This window comes from Megalopta genalis, unplaced genomic scaffold (genome assembly GCF_051020955.1).
Source record: "Megalopta genalis isolate 19385.01 unplaced genomic scaffold, iyMegGena1_principal scaffold0678, whole genome shotgun sequence".
In the NCBI taxonomy this organism is placed as follows: domain Eukaryota; kingdom Metazoa; phylum Arthropoda; class Insecta; order Hymenoptera; family Halictidae; genus Megalopta; species Megalopta genalis.
The window spans coordinates 105001-115000 of record NW_027476747.1 but is presented as its reverse complement, the minus strand read 5'-3'; positions in this window follow the sequence as shown (position 1 = coordinate 115000).

The following is a 10000-nucleotide window of genomic DNA, read 5'->3' as shown; positions in this document are numbered from 1 at the left end:
ATACGAATATTATACCAAGAGATCGAAAACAATACGCTGTTCGGACGTTTTGACTAGCTGTCGCACAGTGCAGACGCGCCGACCCGTCGCTCCGCATTTCGAGCGCAATTTCAGTGGTTTTTCAGTTCAGAAAATTACAGAGAGTGTTTGGTTGTGTTGCAGGAGTCAAACTGAATGATTTGATGCATAAAGTTTAATTAAACTCCCATTAGTTTGCCGGGAAACATCGATTCTTCCGATCTAGAAAGAGACAGAGACAGTCGATCCGCGTTATGTTAAATATTTCAAGGTTCCCGATTCCACAAAATTATAAAAAGTATACGGCTGTGTAGCGGGGATCAAAACGAGTAATTTCGTGTATAAAGTTTAATTAATATCCCATTACTTTGCCGGGAAACATCGATTATTCCGATCTAGAAAGAGACAGAGATAGACGATCCGCGTTATGTTAAATATCTCAAGGTTACCGATTCCACAAAATTATAAAAAGTATACGGCTGTGTAGCAGGGATCAAAACGAGTAATTTCATGTATAAAGTTTGATAAAACTCCCAATAGTTTGCCGGGAAACATCGATTATTCCGATCTAGAAAGAGACAGAGATAGTCGATCCGCGTTATGTTAAATATTGCAAGGTTCCCGATTCCACAAAATTATAAAAAGTATACGGCTGTGTAGCGGGGATCAAAACGAGTAATTTCGTGTATAAAGTTTAATTAATATCCCATTACTTTGCCGGGAAACATCAATACTTCGATCGCGCGAGAGAGACAGAGAAACGAACAGACTTTTTTTCGATTTACGGCTAAAATAAATTTTTCTCATTTTATTCAATAACATATTCCTGCTTAAATAACTTTTTTACATAGGGATTAAGCATTTAGAACGATATAATGTTTAAAATAAGGGCACTTTACTCTTGACATTTTACGGTTTTTTCAATTTTCTGAAAAATCCTATCATTAGATTTGTTTAAAAATACGATATTCTTGCTTAACTAACGTTTCTACATAGGGATTAAGCATTTAGAACGAAATCTAATGTCAGAAAATGGCACTTTACTCTTGACATTTTTCGGTTTTTTCAATTTTCTGGAAAATCCTATCATTAGATTTTTTTAAAAATACGATATTCTTGCTTAACTAACGTTTCTACATAGGGATTAAGCATTTAGAACGAAATCTAATGTAGGAAAATGGTACTTTACTCTTGATCGGTACGTTGGGACTTTGAAAATATTCGGCCGTACGCGGCGCGTCTCGGCGCTTCGAACAGCTCCGGTGTCCCCATTATTTTCGATTTACGGCTAAAATAAATTTTTCTCATTTTATTCAATAACATATTCTTGCTTAGATAACTTTTTTACATAGGGATTAAGCATTTAGAACGATACATTGTTTAAAATAAGGGCACTTTACTCTTGACATTTTACGGTTTTTTCAATTTTCTGAAAAATCCTATCATTAGATTTTTTTAAAAATACGATATTCTTGCTTAACTAACGTTTCTACATAGGGATTAAGCATTTAGAACGAAATCTAATGTCAGAAAATGGCACTTTACTCTTGACATTTTTCGGTTTTTTCAATTTTCTGGGAAATCCTATCATTAGATTTTTTTAAAAATACGATATTCTTGCTTAACTAACGTTTTTACATAGGGATTAAGCATTTAGAACGAAATCTAATGTAGGAAAATGGTACTTTACTCTTGATCGGTACGTTGGGACTTTGAAAATATTCGGGCGTACGCGGCGCGCTCGGCGCTTCGAACAGCTCCGGTGTCCCCATTATTTTCGATTTACGGCTAAAATAAATTTTTCTAATTTTTTTCAATAACATATTCCTGCTAAAATAACTTTTTTACATAGGGATTAAGCATTTAGAACGATACATTGTTTAAAATAAGGGCACTTTACTCTTGACATTTTACGGTTTTTTCAATTTTCTGAAAAATCCTATCATTAGATTTGTTTAAAAATACGATATTCTTGCTTAACTAACGTTTCTACATAGGGATTAAGCATTTAGAACGAAATCTAATGTAGGAAAATGGTACTTTACTCTTGATCGGTACGTTGGGACTTTGAAAATATTCGGGCGTTCCAATCGCTCGTCTGTTGCATCATAGCGCGTCTCGGCGCAATCGAGCGATTCGCTCGACCCATTATTTTCGATTTACGGCTAAAATAAATTTTTCTCATTTTATTCAATAACATATTCTTGCTTAGATAACTTTTTTACATAGGGATTAAGCATTTAGAACGATACATTGTTTAAAATAAGGGCACTTTACTCTTGACATTTTACGGTTTTTTCAATTTTCTGAAAAATCCTATCGTTAGATTTGTTTAAAAATACGATATTCTTGCTTAACTAACGTTTCTACATAGGGATTAAGCATTTAGAACGAAATCTAATGTCAGAAAATGGCACTTTACTCTTGACATTTTTCGGTTTTTTCAATTTTCTGGGAAATCCTATCATTAGATTTTTTTAAAAATACGATATTCTTGCTTAACTAACGTTTCTACATAGGGATTAAGCATTTAGAACGAAATCTAATGTCAGAAAATGGCACTTTACTCTTGACATTTTTCGGTTTTTTCAATTTTCTGGGAAATCCTATCATTAGATTTTTTTAAAAATACGATATTCTTGCTTAACTAACGTTTTTACATAGGGATTAAGCATTTAGAACGAAATCTAATGTCAGAAAATGGCACTTTACTCTTGACATTTTTCGGTTTTTTCAATTTTCTGGGAAATCCTATCATTAGATTTTTTTAAAAATACGATATTCTTGCTTAACTAACGTTTTTACATAGGGATTAAGCATTTAGAACGAAATCTAATGTAGGAAAATGGTACTTTACTCTTGATCGGTACGTTGGGACTTTGAAAATATTCGGGCGTTCCAATCGCTCGTCTGTTGCATCATAGCGCGTCTCGGCGCAATCGAGCGATTCGCTCGACCCATTATTTTCGATTTACGGCTAAAATAAATTTTTCTCATTTTATTCAATAACATATTCTTGCTTAGATAACTTTTTTACATAGGGATTAAGCATTTAGAACGATACATTGTTTAAAATAAGGGCACTTTACTCTTGACATTTTACGGTTTTTTCAATTTTCTGAAAAATCCTATCATTAGATTTTTTTAAAAATACGATATTCTTGCTTAACTAACGTTTCTACATAGGGATTAAGCATTTAGAACGAAATCTAATGTCAGAAAATGGCACTTTACTCTTGACATTTTTCGGTTTTTTCAATTTTCTGGGAAATCCTATCATTAGATTTTTTTAAAAATACGATATTCTTGCTTAACTAACGTTTTTACATAGGGATTAAGCATTTAGAACGAAATCTAATGTAGGAAAATGGTACTTTACTCTTGATCGGTACGTTGGGACTTTGAAAATATTCGGGCGTACGCGGCGCGCTCGGCGCTTCGAACAGCTCCGGTGTCCCCATTATTTTCGATTTACGGCTAAAATAAATTTTTCTAATTTTTTTCAATAACATATTCCTGCTAAAATAACTTTTTTACATAGGGATTAAGCATTTAGAACGATACATTGTTTAAAATAAGGGCACTTTACTCTTGACATTTTACGGTTTTTTCAATTTTCTGAAAAATTCTATCATTAGATTTGTTTAAAAATACGATATTCTTGCTTAACTAACGTTTCTACATAGGGATTAAGCATTTAGAACGAAATCTAATGTAGGAAAATGGTACTTTACTCTTGATCGGTACGTTGGGACTTTGAAAATATTCGGGCGTTCCAATCGCTCGTCTGTTGCATCATAGCGCGTCTCGGCGCAATCGAGCGATTCGCTCGACCCATTATTTTCGATTTACGGCTAAAATAAATTTTTCTCATTTTATTCAATAACATATTCTTGCTTAGATAACTTTTTTACATAGGGATTAAGCATTTAGAACGATACATTGTTTAAAATAAGGGCACTTTACTCTTGACATTTTACGGTTTTTTCAATTTTCTGAAAAATCCTATCGTTAGATTTGTTTAAAAATACGATATTCTTGCTTAACTAACGTTTCTACATAGGGATTAAGCATTTAGAACGAAATCTAATGTCAGAAAATGGCACTTTACTCTTGACATTTTTCGGTTTTTTCAATTTTCTGGGAAATCCTATCATTAGATTTTTTTAAAAATACGATATTCTTGCTTAACTAACGTTTTTACATAGGGATTAAGCATTTAGAACGAAATCTAATGTAGGAAAATGGTACTTTACTCTTGATCGGTACGTTGGGACTTTGAAAATATTCGGGCGTTCCAATCGCTCGTCTGTTGCATCATAGCGCGTCTCGGCGCAATCGAGCGATTCGCTCGACCCATTATTTTCGATTTACGGCTAAAATAAATTTTTCTCATTTTATTCAATAACATATTCTTGCTTAGATAACTTTTTTACATAGGGATTAAGCATTTAGAACGATACATTGTTTAAAATAAGGGCACTTTACTCTTGACATTTTACGGTTTTTTCAATTTTCTGAAAAATCCTATCATTAGATTTTTTTAAAAATACGATATTCTTGCTTAACTAACGTTTCTACATAGGGATTAAGCATTTAGAACGAAATCTAATGTCAGAAAATGGCACTTTACTCTTGACATTTTTCGGTTTTTTCAATTTTCTGGGAAATCCTATCATTAGATTTTTTTAAAAATACGATATTCTTGCTTAACTAACGTTTTTACATAGGGATTAAGCATTTAGAACGAAATCTAATGTAGGAAAATGGTACTTTACTCTTGATCGGTACGTTGGGACTTTGAAAATATTCGGGCGTTCCAATCGCTCGTCTGTTGCATCATAGCGCGTCTCGGCGCAATCGAGCGATTCGCTCGACCCATTATTTTCGATTTACGGCTAAAATAAATTTTTCTCATTTTATTCAATAACATATTCTTGCTTAGATAACTTTTTTACATAGGGATTAAGCATTTAGAACGATATAATGTTTAAAATAAGGGCACTTTACTCTTGACATTTTACGGTTTTTTCAATTTTCTGAAAAATCCTATCATTAGATTTGTTTAAAAATACGATATTCTTGCTTAACTAACGTTTCTACATAGGGATTAAGCATTTAGAACGAAATCTAATGTCAGAAAATGGCACTTTACTCTTGACATTTTTCGGTTTTTTCAATTTTCTGGAAAATCCTATCATTAGATTTTTTTAAAAATACGATATTCTTGCTTAACTAACGTTTCTACATAGGGATTAAGCATTTAGAACGAAATCTAATGTAGGAAAATGGTACTTTACTCTTGATCGGTACGTTGGGACTTTGAAAATATTCGGGCGTTCCAATCGCTCGTCTGTTGCATCATAGCGCGTCTCGGCGCAATCGAGCGATTCGCTCGACCCATTATTTTCGATTTACGGCTAAAATAAATTTTTCTCATTTTATTCAATAACATATTCTTGCTTAGATAACGTTTTTACATAGGGATTAAGCATTTAGAACGATACATTGTTTAAAATAAGGGCACTTTACTCTTGACATTTTACGGTTTTTTCAATTTTCTGAAAAATCCTATCATTAGATTTTTTTAAAAATACGATATTCTTGCTTAACTAACGTTTCTACATAGGGATTAAGCATTTAGAACGAAATCTAATGTCAGAAAATGGCACTTTACTCTTGACATTTTTCGGTTTTTTCAATTTTCTGGGAAATCCTATCATTAGATTTTTTTAAAAATACGATATTCTTGCTTAACTAACGTTTTTACATAGGGATTAAGCATTTAGAACGAAATCTAATGTCAGAAAATGGCACTTTACTCTTGACATTTTTCGGTTTTTTCAATTTTCTGGGAAATCCTATCATTAGATTTTTTTAAAAATACGATATTCTTGCTTAACTAACGTTTTTACATAGGGATTAAGCATTTAGAACGAAATCTAATGTAGGAAAATGGTACTTTACTCTTGATCGGTACGTTGGGACTTTGAAAATATTCGGGCGTTCCAATCGCTCGTCTGTTGCATCATAGCGCGTCTCGGCGCAATCGAGCGATTCGCTCGACCCATTATTTTCGATTTACGGCTAAAATAAATTTTTCTCATTTTATTCAATAACATATTCTTGCTTAGATAACTTTTTTACATAGGGATTAAGCATTTAGAACGATACATTGTTTAAAATAAGGGCACTTTACTCTTGACATTTTACGGTTTTTTCAATTTTCTGAAAAATCCTATCATTAGATTTTTTTAAAAATACGATATTCTTGCTTAACTAACGTTTCTACATAGGGATTAAGCATTTAGAACGAAATCTAATGTCAGAAAATGGCACTTTACTCTTGACATTTTTCGGTTTTTTCAATTTTCTGGGAAATCCTATCATTAGATTTTTTTAAAAATACGATATTCTTGCTTAACTAACGTTTTTACATAGGGATTAAGCATTTAGAACGAAATCTAATGTAGGAAAATGGTACTTTACTCTTGATCGGTACGTTGGGACTTTGAAAATATTCGGGCGTACGCGGCGCGCTCGGCGCTTCGAACAGCTCCGGTGTCCCCATTATTTTCGATTTACGGCTAAAATAAATTTTTCTAATTTTTTTCAATAACATATTCCTGCTAAAATAACTTTTTTACATAGGGATTAAGCATTTAGAACGATACATTGTTTAAAATAAGGGCACTTTACTCTTGACATTTTACGGTTTTTTCAATTTTCTGAAAAATCCTATCATTAGATTTGTTTAAAAATACGATATTCTTGCTTAACTAACGTTTCTACATAGGGATTAAGCATTTAGAACGAAATCTAATGTCAGAAAATGGCACTTTACTCTTGACATTTTTCGGTTTTTTCAATTTTCTGGAAAATCCTATCATTAGATTTTTTTAAAAATACGATATTCTTGCTTAACTAACGTTTTTACATAGGGATTAAGCATTTAGAACGAGATCTAATGTAGGAAAATGGTACTTTACTCTTGATCGGTACGTTGGGACTTTGAAAATATTCGGGCGTTCCAATCGCTCGTCTGTTGCATCATAGCGCGTCTCGGCGCAATCGAGCGATTCGCTCGACCCATTATTTTCGATTTACGGCTAAAATAAATTTTTCTCATTTTATTCAATAACATATTCTTGCTTAGATAACTTTTTTACATAGGGATTAAGCATTTAGAACGATATAATGTTTAAAATAAGGGCACTTTACTCTTGACATTTTACGGTTTTTTCAATTTTCTGAAAAATCCTATCATTAGATTTGTTTAAAAATACGATATTCTTGCTTAACTAACGTTTCTACATAGGGATTAAGCATTTAGAACGAAATCTAATGTCAGAAAATGGCACTTTACTCTTGACATTTTTCGGTTTTTTCAATTTTCTGGAAAATCCTATCATTAGATTTTTTTAAAAATACGATATTCTTGCTTAACTAACGTTTCTACATAGGGATTAAGCATTTAGAACGAAATCTAATGTAGGAAAATGGTACTTTACTCTTGATCGGTACGTTGGGACTTTGAAAATATTCGGGCGTTCCAATCGCTCGTCTGTTGCATCATGGCGCGTCTCGGCGCAATCGAGCGATTCGCTCGACCCATTATTTTCGATTTACGGCTAAAATAAATTTTTCTCATTTTATTCAATAACATATTCTTGCTTAGATAACTTTTTTACATAGGGATTAAGCATTTAGAACGATACATTGTTTAAAATAAGGGCACTTTACTCTTGACATTTTACGGTTTTTTCAATTTTCTGAAAAATCCTATCATTAGATTTGTTTAAAAATACGATATTCTTGCTTAACTAACGTTTCTACATAGGGATTAAGCATTTAGAACGAAATCTAATGTCAGAAAATGGCACTTTACTCTTGACATTTTTCGGTTTTTTCAATTTTCTGGGAAATCCTATCATTAGATTTTTTTAAAAATACGATATTCTTGCTTAACTAACGTTTTTACATAGGGATTAAGCATTTAGAACGAAATCTAATGTAGGAAAATGGTACTTTACTCTTGATCGGTACGTTGGGACTTTGAAAATATTCGGGCGTTCCAATCGCTCGTCTGTTGCATCATAGCGCGTCTCGGCGCAATCGAGCGATTCGCTCGACCCATTATTTTCGATTTACGGCTAAAATAAATTTTTCTCATTTTATTCAATAACATATTCTTGCTTAGATAACTTTTTTACATAGGGATTAAGCATTTAGAACGATATAATGTTTAAAATAAGGGCACTTTACTCTTGACATTTTACGGTTTTTTCAATTTTCTGAAAAATCCTATCATTAGATTTGTTTAAAAATACGATATTCTTGCTTAACTAACGTTTCTACATAGGGATTAAGCATTTAGAACGAAATCTAATGTCAGAAAATGGCACTTTACTCTTGACATTTTTCGGTTTTTTCAATTTTCTGGAAAATCCTATCATTAGATTTTTTTAAAAATACGATATTCTTGCTTAACTAACGTTTCTACATAGGGATTAAGCATTTAGAACGAAATCTAATGTAGGAAAATGGTACTTTACTCTTGATCGGTACGTTGGGACTTTGAAAATATTCGGGCGTTCCAATCGCTCGTCTGTTGCATCATAGCGCGTCTCGGCGCAATCGAGCGATTCGCTCGACCCATTATTTTCGATTTACGGCTAAAATAAATTTTTCTCATTTTATTCAATAACATATTCTTGCTTAGATAACGTTTTTACATAGGGATTAAGCATTTAGAACGATACATTGTTTAAAATAAGGGCACTTTACTCTTGACATTTTACGGTTTTTTCAATTTTCTGAAAAATCCTATCATTAGATTTTTTTAAAAATACGATATTCTTGCTTAACTAACGTTTCTACATAGGGATTAAGCATTTAGAACGAAATCTAATGTCAGAAAATGGCACTTTACTCTTGACATTTTTCGGTTTTTTTAATTTTCTGGGAAATCCTATCATTAGATTTTTTTAAAAATACGATATTCTTGCTTAACTAACGTTTTTACATAGGGATTAAGCATTTAGAACGAAATCTAATGTAGGAAAATGGTACTTTACTCTTGATCGGTACGTTGGGACTTTGAAAATATTCGGCCGTACGCGGCGCGTCTCGGCGCTTCGAACAGCTCCGGTGTCCCCATTATTTTCGATTTACGGCTAAAATAAATTTTTCTCATTTTATTCAATAACATATTCTTGCTTAAATAACTTTTTTACATAGGGATTAAGCATTTAGAACGATACATTGTTTAAAATAAGGGCACTTTACTCTTGACATTTTACGGTTTTTTCAATTTTCTGAAAAATCCTATCATTAGATTTTTTTAAAAATACGATATTCTTGCTTAACTAACGTTTCTACATAGGGATTAAGCATTTAGAACGAAATCTAATGTCAGAAAATGGCACTTTACTCTTGACATTTTTCGGTTTTTTCAATTTTCTGGGAAATCCTATCATTAGATTTTTTTAAAAATACGATATTCTTGCTTAACTAACGTTTTTACATAGGGATTAAGCATTTAGAACGAAATCTAATGTAGGAAAATGGTACTTTACTCTTGATCGGTACGTTGGGACTTTGAAAATATTCGGGCGTACGCGGCGCGCTCGGCGCTTCGAACAGCTCCGGTGTCCCCATTATTTTCGATTTACGGCTAAAATAAATTTTTCTAATTTTTTTCAATAACATATTCCTGCTAAAATAACTTTTTTACATAGGGATTAAGCATTTAGAACGATACATTGTTTAAAATAAGGGCACTTTACTCTTGACATTTTACGGTTTTTTCAATTTTCTGAAAAATCCTATCATTAGATTTTTTTAAAAATACGATATTCTTGCTTAACTAACGTTTCTACATAGGGATTAAGCATTTAGAACGAAATCTAATGTCAGAAAATGGCACTTTACTCTTGACATTTTTCGGTTTTTTCAATTTTCTGGGAAATCCTATCATTAG